Here is a 9,739-nt window from a genome sequence, read left to right as displayed (position 1 = left end):
ATCATGGAGTTGTTTGGATGGGGAAAGACTACCCCTTTGAATGACCTTTTGTCAGGGCATGTCCTGGGATTCCTAGGATCCTCAAAATGCAGCACTGCTTCTGTCACTGAAAAATGGGGCCCTGTGTGGGACGGAGGGAGGGACCATGAGTCCCTGGCCCACCTGACTGAGTATTTCCATGGTCTTAGCAAAGACATACTTACAACTTGAGAATGACAGTTAGCTGTGTTCATGGTGGCATGGCCACTTTTAATGGCCTTGAACTGTCTGAACATAACTGAAGAGGCTCAGGCTGATGCAAATCAGCTATTGAATGATAGTGTTGAAAAATTGGAAAGACAGGTGGCAGTTTTGATGGGAAAAAACCTAATTCAATCATTCTCCTATGGAAGATCAGTAACAACTGTCTGGAGGACCATGGGGGCCCTGTACAAGGGAATCTGTATAAAATGGACTCTGTAAATGAAGGCACTAAAAGGTCAGATTTTGAGGTTCCATTTGGACTAGATCTATTTGAGATCTGACTGATTGTAACCCAAAAATGAAAAAAAAAAAAAAAAAAAAATGCAGGATAGGCTGGTGGGAGTGCCCTGACCAGTGTCCACCCCCCAAACCCTGCTGCCCATAATACAGCAGCTGAACTGATGGATATAGTACAGTGGTTTAGACAGAAACCAAGAGAGCATGCCAGCATAGCTGCTCTGGTTATGGGACATGGAGGCAGAAAGTGCTATGGTGAATGGACTGGAAATTTCAAAACTGACATCCATTACTACTAACCCTGCCCTCAGGCAAAGACTTTATGCTCTTGTCTGGAGGGCTTATCGCAATAAAGATTGGCGGATTTGCTGCGTAGACCGGTCAGAACTCAGATCTGCGTTGTGCTTCCTGCGGCACCAAACGCCCAACAGTGGCAGTTCCGCTTATTGGCCAGCAGGTGGCAGCAGAGACCACGGAAAGAACGTCTGCGGGACAGACCCTGGGGATCCGTTCTTTTGATTATAGGGGAAGAACACAAAGATGGAAGAGGAGGGAAGGGGGAAAAAAAGAAGAAAAAAAAAAAATCAAACCACAGCAAACAAATAAAAACTTCTCCAAACGTAGCAAACGTGAATGTCTGTCAATAAATTAATGAGTAATTAAATTGATATCCCTTTCCCACCCCCCCCCCTCCCCCAACTTCTGAGATGAAAAAAAAACACTTCTTTTAGAAGAAAACAGAGTAGTAACAACTTCTGTACCTACATTCACCACTCTGAGATCCTGTCTGGGTCTCCCAAGGCTTGTAAATAACCACTGGGTCGGTTCTGATGTCGCGTGATTTGTTGTCAGTTCTCTCATGGTTCTCCGGTCAGTTCTCCGGTGCCAGGATCTGCCACAGGGCATTCTGACCACGGGCATCATGTTTCTACGCTGCCGCCTGCATTTAACAGGCAATGGGACTGCCCAGCATGTGCAAGGCAGCACCTCTTTCACACCACCAGAATGTTTAAGGCTGTTGGGATTGTTGTTAGCGTCCCATTAACACTGAGGCTAGAGATACCCTTAGGATTGACATTACTATTAGCATTACTTTGATGGTGCCCTATCTGGGTCATTTCCAGGGGATGTCAGGAGTAAGGCACAGTGTCAGGAGAAAAAGAACAGACTCTGTTACTTTATAAACGTGATAATAGAGAGAGTTCATTGGAAAAAATACAACTCTTAAATAATGCAAAGCATGCTTCTGATTGGATGCAGGCATCATCTGGGCTCTGATTAATATTACTCTTAAGGTAAAGATTATTGTTACCATAATGATTTTTTTTTTGGATTATGATCAGGGTTAAGGTTCCTTTTGCTACAAACTTCTAGCATCATTTTTGTTGTTGCATTTGGAGTTAGGGACGATTTTAGAATCAGGGTAAGGGTTAGGATTAGAGTTACATTGCTGGTTAATGCTGTTATCTTTACAGCTCCTGTGAGGGTTGGGGTCTGGGTCAGGTGTTTAAAAATGAAATGAAAAAAGAATTAAAAAAATATATTGAAAGCTTCAGATTTCCTTAATCTTTGTGGGAATCATATAATGTGCAACTCAGATCTACCTCTTCGTGCAGTGACTGCCAGTAAATTTGATGGAGCCTAATATAATATGGCCTTGTGCTTTCCACTAACTCACCTTCATTTCATTTTCATTACATTTGCTTGGTAGTCAGATTTTGGTGTGTGGATATTTTAAAACAATCTAACTGACATTAGCAAAAAATTAAAAATAAAATTAAAAAAAATGCACAACAGCATCGTATCAATTTTTATAGATAAGATAAAGAAGAGCAGTTTCCCTTAGTTTTCTGTGCCTCTTTACTTTCTTACCCTCTCCCCTTGTGTGAGAAACTCTCAAAGTCAAAGATTTCTAGTTAGGCAAAGATGGCAGCGATAGCAGCAGTGCTTATTCATTATTGCAATACTGCGCGCACATCCCCTATTGGCAAGGGAGAAACTGCACACCAGTCAGTGAAATCAATTCTGTTCTGTGCCCTAAACCCACTGCAGGTGATGCTCTCATGGCTCTCATTGGTTGAGCATCTCAGGCTCACAGACTCCTCGAGACTGTGGCTAGGATTCATTTCCATAGAAGGTCAATTACCAACCTCTTGTTTTTAGGTCTGCCTTGTACTTTTCTGCGGACAGAGAAGGGCAATGTTTCCAAAAGTCAGTACATTCATTCTGTCCTGTGCTGGGCTCTACCCACCCTGTATTTATCTTGTGCTTGTCTCAATTCTCCCCATGTCAGAATGCCCCCAGTCTGAACTTAATTCTGTTCAGCAACTTTCTTGGTGGAAAAACTACTTATACAGCTGTTTTACAAGAGGGTTATACATTCAGTTAGGGCCTACACTATGTACTGAAAATACTGGAAACTTCCACTGCAAAAACACAATCTACCTCTCCCATCTGTGCAGCCTTGCAGACCCAGAGCATGCCAGGTTATTTCTGCTTTCATAGCATTTGCATGCTGTAGGGTGAGCACAAGGTTCTGCTGCTTGATTCTTCTGCAAGAGCTGCCTACCGGCAAATGGTTGCAGGGATGGAGGATGTGACAGAAAGCATTTGTCTCCACAAGAGCAGAGTTACATTCAGTGCAGAGTGTGAGAGTCAGGTTGGTGTGGAAAAGCACTGACACGCTGGGGATGATGCAGTGCTCACATGTCTAACACTCACAGACATTACTGTCAGAAGGATGGTGCTGTGTTGTGCTTCTACCTTTGGCAGCCCCTGGAGAAATGCTATGGCACACAGAACACCTTTGTATTGCACTGACTGCTGCCATGCAGCATGGATTTAACACACCAAATCCAGAGGAGCATGACTGCATCTAACTGCCCTGAGAAAAACTACTGTAGCTGAAGAGATGAGGAGGCAGCTGCTCATCTGCAGAACAAGCAGTACTGCCAGACATTGGGCCAGGTGAGCACCTCCTGCTGCAGCGTGATGATGACAGGGCTGGAGATGATCTGCAAAGCCAGCTTAAAAGTGGGAGACGTGAGTCAACATGGCAGGAGGACAGAGGTGTTAGGGAGCAGCCAAGGCATCAAAGAGTATCAGAAGGCTTTGAAAAGTATCACAAAGTGACAGCCAGGAAGACTGGGATATATCATGAGCAGCAACCTGGATGCTAGAGATTATTTGCTCCCATACAAAATGGTAGAGATCTTGCTGCAGACATCCCAAAGCCAGGCAAAATGGGAACCCAGAGCTCTGCCTGCACGAACCCCACAGCCATAGCATTGCAAGCTGAGCTGCCTTGCTGTTTGTTGCATTCATCCCAATCCCTGTGATTGAAGACTCAGAATGCAGTCGAGGCGATGACTGAGCATGAGAGTGACTTTATTCAATAAAAGACAGGAGGGCTTGAGAGGTCAAGGGTGAAGATGGGACTCCTCTTGTCAAGATGAGAGTGGCTCAGAGCTGGTGCTGCTGCCTGGTGCCTGGGACTGGCAGCCTGACTCTAAGTCCCCATCTAAGATGCTCAGCTTCACCTCACTGATGCTGCCCTGCTCCTGCATGGTGGTGCTGCTGCTGGGACACTCGGGCTGTGCTTGGGATGGGCAGCACTGCAAAGGCGCTGGGTCACAATCCAGGCAGGTGACTGCTGTGTCTGGCAGGCTCAGGTCACGAGCTTCAGCAGAGCCAGGAGATATGAGAGCATGAACGTGGATGAGCCCCTTGTGTCCATCACTGTTACCATGTGGAAGGCTGTCATCCGAATTGCAGCGATTCATGCTTAATAAGAACTCTCCATTGATGGAAAGACACTGCTTGGTTTGGATCTTTGGGGTTGACAAGGGCTCGAATCACCTAGGAAGGCATAGAAACACAAGGGTTAGTTTCAAACATTTGCAAGTTGAATCATGAAAGGTTGTTGATACTTGGTAATAGAGTGGCGGCAGGAAGAAGCAAGTAGGCTTGAAGCAGCATAGCCACTGTCTTGAAAGTGATCCTCATTCAGGTCCAGCTCGTGTGTTGTTTCACTGTAATCTGCTTCTTTGGGTCTACCTAGTGGGCAGCAACACTCGAGCTGTTACTGATATCATTGAAAAGAACTGGAGACAATTGTTCTATTCCTAAGAGCTTCAAGGTGCCTAGAAGCACAAATAGAAACCAGCAGTATTTCATCACTTCACCAAAAGGAAGGTCAAACACCTGAGCTGTGAAGAGCAGTTACAGAACCTATGCATAAGATCACACCAGACATACTTTGTTCTAACAACAGTTATGGCACATAGTCCATTTCCTTCAATATTCCCAAAATGAAATGATGTGGAGCATTACAGGGAAAGAAACACTGCACACAGACACTATGACCCTGATTAGACTCAAGCAGCAGACTTAAAACAAGTCAGAGTTTTTGATTCCAGGATATTTCAGGACCTATCGTGTGAAATTCAGTTACACAACAGTGCCTAGGTGCCTGCGTTTCAAGCATCTTTCAGATCACAGCCATGTAAAATAAAAACAAATTCAGTGCAGAAATAGCAAGCCTGTACCTTAATACTCATGAGATTATCCATTTTTTACTGCATTCTGACTAAGTTCTAAAACTTGCTCATCCCAGTTCACTTCAACAAGTTCCACCAATTCAAGCAACGCAGTTCTGAGATCCTGTGTATGTTGTGCAGATAGAATTGAACAGTGCAGAAATAGTCTCTGACAGCTTTAAGAGCTCCGTTCTGCTTACAAACTCTCAGTCCAAAACTATTCAGTTTTAAGGAAATGAACACCTGAAGCAGTTGGATCATCTGCCGCATTCTGCTTCTTGGCATCATGATTAGCACAAAGGGTTTTCTGCTGTCCTGCAGAGATGGAAAAAGTCCTGCTTACAAATGGACCAAGTTTCAGTGTACAGCAGAGTTTGTACCAGACTAATAAGCCACGTCATTCAATTCATTTGCTCAGGTTGTTATGCACTCCGAAAGGAAACAGAACTAACTGCTGGATTCTGAAGGCAATCTGTGGGGTCCTACATTACCTCCTGATTCTGGAAGAGGAAATTCTAATAGCAAATGCAGAACTTTGATCTTTGTAGACATGAGAAGAGCTGGCATTTAGGAACATTCATTTCAGGGAAATCAAATGATGTGTCTGTATTTTTACTACAGATAGTATAGGGAGCAGCCAGTTGAAGAACCAGATACAAAAAATCCAGACCATTGGCAAGAAAATACTTCTCCTTAAATTCTGTATGCTATCATGGTACAGAATTAGGCTACAGTGCCACATAGGCCAACCAAGCGTAGAACCAATTCCACTAAATACTGGTAGACAAAGCAGCAAAAACAGGGACAATATTCAGCAGACAGGCCTTTCTACTCACAGCTCAGCATGTTCTGCCATCCGAAAAGCAAGGCCTCTTGTCAAGCTCAGCTATTTCCCTTCTCAGTGTATTCTAGCACCACTGATACCCACTGGTATCCTCCTGTAGAGTGCCATCATATTGTCATCATCCAAAGGGAAAACCCACACAGCAGAGCATACAGCACTACACCCATGCTCCAAATATCCGCCTGAAAAACAAAAAGACAAGCTTACAAACCTGAAGCACCTCAAATGGCTTCCTGACAGACTGGATTGTCTGCCCTTGCCAAAGCCCACATATAGCCCATGAAAAGCTGGCTCTTTCCCTCAGGAAAAAGAGCCTTATCGTCCCAGAGAAAGCATATAACCCTCATTCAATTGCCCTTTCACTCAGCTTAGAGCACTACTAAAACCAGCATCTTCACCTTAGCTCATCACACTGCTGCAGTTCCTTTTACAAGGATTTCACTGGCAAAAATGAAATCAAAGCCGTCACAAGGGATTTAGCACAGTTACGTGTTACTGGCTACGAGAGCTGTCAGCACAGTCACCTGTCTGGCTTTGCTGCTGTTCTATTTATGTAGAGGCACAACAAGGTTCAGACACAGTGCAGTTCTCACTTTGACTGTAAAGAAAAAGGAGGCTTGAAAAGCAGCGTGTGGAAAACAAAGAAACAAGAATTAGAACAACAGTGGGGCCATGGCACTTGTAGGAATTGCTCCGCCTTTAACAGCGATTCAAGAAGGATGAGGGCATCCCAAACCAGACCAGTTTGGACAGATTAACAACTGCAAGTAGTGGGTTCCAAAATTCCAGACATGAAATCAAAGCTGGAAAAACTCTTCACATTTTCATCTCTCAATTTTTAGTTCATTGTGCATTACAACGGAAACAATTCTTCACATACAACTTGGAAGCTAAAGACAAGTCTGACAAAACAGACTGCACAGAAATGATGGATAATTAACAGAGCAAATTGCTCTTTCAAACACTTAGTAATAGAAAGAGATCTCTGAAGTTGCTGTTCTGTAGAGCCCCAAAGCAGTCGCTTGAGGCAGTTCAGGATTAGCCTGAGACAAACCAGCCAGCTGTGTGAACTGAGACCAATTGCACTTTTCTAGTCTGTGCCCCTGACAGCTTCTGAGAGCTACCAAGCGATGCAACCTAATGATGTGCTAAAAGGATGTGCTTTGCACAATCCTGTGCACACTCACGTGTGTCATGCACTGATTTCCCAGCCAGTCCTCATAGGGTCTCTTACTTAGGATGGGAGTGTAGGGGAGCAGCCAGAAGCTGTTTGCATTCCCTGCTGTCTGCTGGGCAGCTTTGCTGGAGATTCTTGGGTTGCTTTGTTTTTCCTTGGGAGGTGGGAAGGAGCTTTGGGTTGGAGGCACATCCCGTGCCAGAGCATCCCAATGGCACGTGTGGGGCACTGATCTGCAGCAGATGAAGGGGAGGAGGTCCCAGCACAGCTCTGCACCATGCTCTGCCACACTGGGCAGCTTGTTCCTGGCTCAGCAGCGTCATCAGACAAGAAGCAGGGAAGGAAATCAAGGATGGGGGGTACCATCAAACGCAGTTAGTGCATGCCTGTGCAAGACAAACAGACCCAGAGCTTGCAGGTTGTTCCTGCTTTTGTAGCATTTGTGTGCTGTAGCTGAGCAAAAGGTTCTGCTGCTTGAATCTTCTTCTGCAAGAGCCACCTACCGGTAAATGTCTGCGGGGATGTAGTCGGTGTGCACGTCTGAAGCCATTTGAGAACCTAGTCGTTCTTGCTGCAGGACCCCTGTCTTCTGTTAAAAGCTGAACGGTCCCCAGAGCACCTGTTTCCATCAGCTACCACCATCCAAAGCAGCCAGCCTTCTTACAGTCACCTGGCCCAAACATCCCTTTTGCTCTACACTTGATTCCTGCAAGAGATGGGAGCTCGGCACGCACACCATCCTTCCAACACCCCATCCCTGCAGCAAGGGATCACAGCGCTGGCACAGCTGAAACAAAAAGGGTGTGCGAGTTTCCTGTTAGCACTCAGTGTGAACCAATCTACCACTGAGCAACACCGTGAGTCCCCACTCACCTCAGCACAGGTCAACCTGTAACCCCAACCTTCCCCTATCCATGTGCACACGCACACCCATTCACCACCCTGCCTGCTTTGCACACTCCCATGCACACTCTGCATCGTGTGCCCTCCTTTGCATTCACAGACGTGTGCAAACCATCCCTGGGAACACCTACGTGCCTACACCTTCCACAAACACCCCTTTGTGTGCACCTGTGTGCAACCCAACTCCTCAGCACACGCACGCGTTTGTGCCACCCTGTCCATGCACTCACCACGTGCCCTCCAGCAACCAAGGATTGCAGAGATGCTCCAGACTGTGCCAGAGATGGAATCTCAGAGTGCTGGGACATTATTGATCACTAAGGAAAACACTTGGAAGCATATTCAATCTGCAGAAGCTGTAATTACTGGGCACAGTTAGCTTTCCTATGGCTCAGCTGGAGGAGGCGGGTGCTCTCATACATCTGAGACACTCGCACAATGTTGGGATCATTCTGATGGAAACTATGTCTTCAGATATCATGGTTAAAACCATCCAAGATGATCATGCAGAGCCTTAGCTCTTGAGCAGCACTTCCTCCCCACCCTTCACTACTCCAAGCAGCTCCAACAAACTTCTCAGAAGAAATCCAGGCCAGCACAGACCTGGCAGACCAGAACCAAGTGCAGCTTGTGGGACGGCAGTGCCCACTCCTTGCTTCCACCCTGCTCCAGCAGGTTAAGGAGTCTGAGCCTCACTGGCCTTTGACAACTCAAGACTTTCAGCACCTCATGCCAACATTTCTCACTAAGATACACCTAAGGCATTGAATTCTCTTCTCACTACCTCCTCCCAGTCCTCCCCTAGGAACAGAAACAATTCAGATTCTACAGCAAACTACAGCATCTGCACTGCAAGAGCACACTGAACCACCTGCAACAATGAAACATGGTTTTGGAGAGTGGGTATGAAAACACACCTTTAGACAGCTGTCTCCCTGTAGCCAAAAGGAAACCAAGAAGGAAAAGTCCAGCCTGAAACATGCCCATGCTACTAGCCCAGGTTTTTCACAGTCAATGCAGAATCCATCCTGTTCTTGAGGTAACAAACGACCAGTGAGTCTCCCGTTGCTCCACCCCTTCTCCTTCAAAGCCTGAAAAAGAAAGAATAAACAAGCAGAAGAAACCCAGACGTACCTTTCCACACACAGAGCAGAAAGTGGAACAGCAGTTGTCTCCTTCCTGAGACATGGTGGGGAGCATCCCAGAGGAAGCCCAAGTTCTTTGCTTCTCTCCACAGGGACTTCAAGCACTCTTGGCAAGAGCTGCTTTGGTTCTTTCTTCAATTGCTTCCATCACCAGAATCTCCTTTGGAAAAGGAACCCGAATGAAAGAATCAGCAAATGAAAAAGAATGAGCAATAGCCACTTTACCAGCTTTCTTCTGACACTCAATTTAGACTCTTGACTCGGGCAAGGTCTTAAAATCAACTGGTTACAAGAACTGTCCCAAAATATATCCAGCTTCTGTACAGCTGCCATTCTTTCTGACAGCGAGTGTAATCACAGAATCATAGAATGGCCCGGGTTGGAAGGGACCTCAAGGATCATGAAGATCAATCACCTCCCTGTCCCTGCTGGCCATCCCCTCTTCTGATGGAGCCCAGGGGACCATTTGCTCTCTGAGCTGCAAGAGCACGCTGATGGCTCACGTTCTGTTTTTCATCCACCAGGACCCCCAGGTCCTTCTCTGCGGGGCTTCTCTTAAGGACTGCTCCTCCCAGTCTGTAGAAATGCCTGGGATTCCTCCAGCCCAAGTGCAAAACCTTGCACTTTGCTGTGTTCAACCTCATTAGATTCA

This window comes from Coturnix japonica, chromosome 6, assembly GCF_054131305.1.
Source record: "Coturnix japonica strain WE chromosome 6, WE-NBRP24, whole genome shotgun sequence".
In the NCBI taxonomy this organism is placed as follows: domain Eukaryota; kingdom Metazoa; phylum Chordata; class Aves; order Galliformes; family Phasianidae; genus Coturnix; species Coturnix japonica.
Note: the sequence above shows the minus strand (reverse complement) of the source record.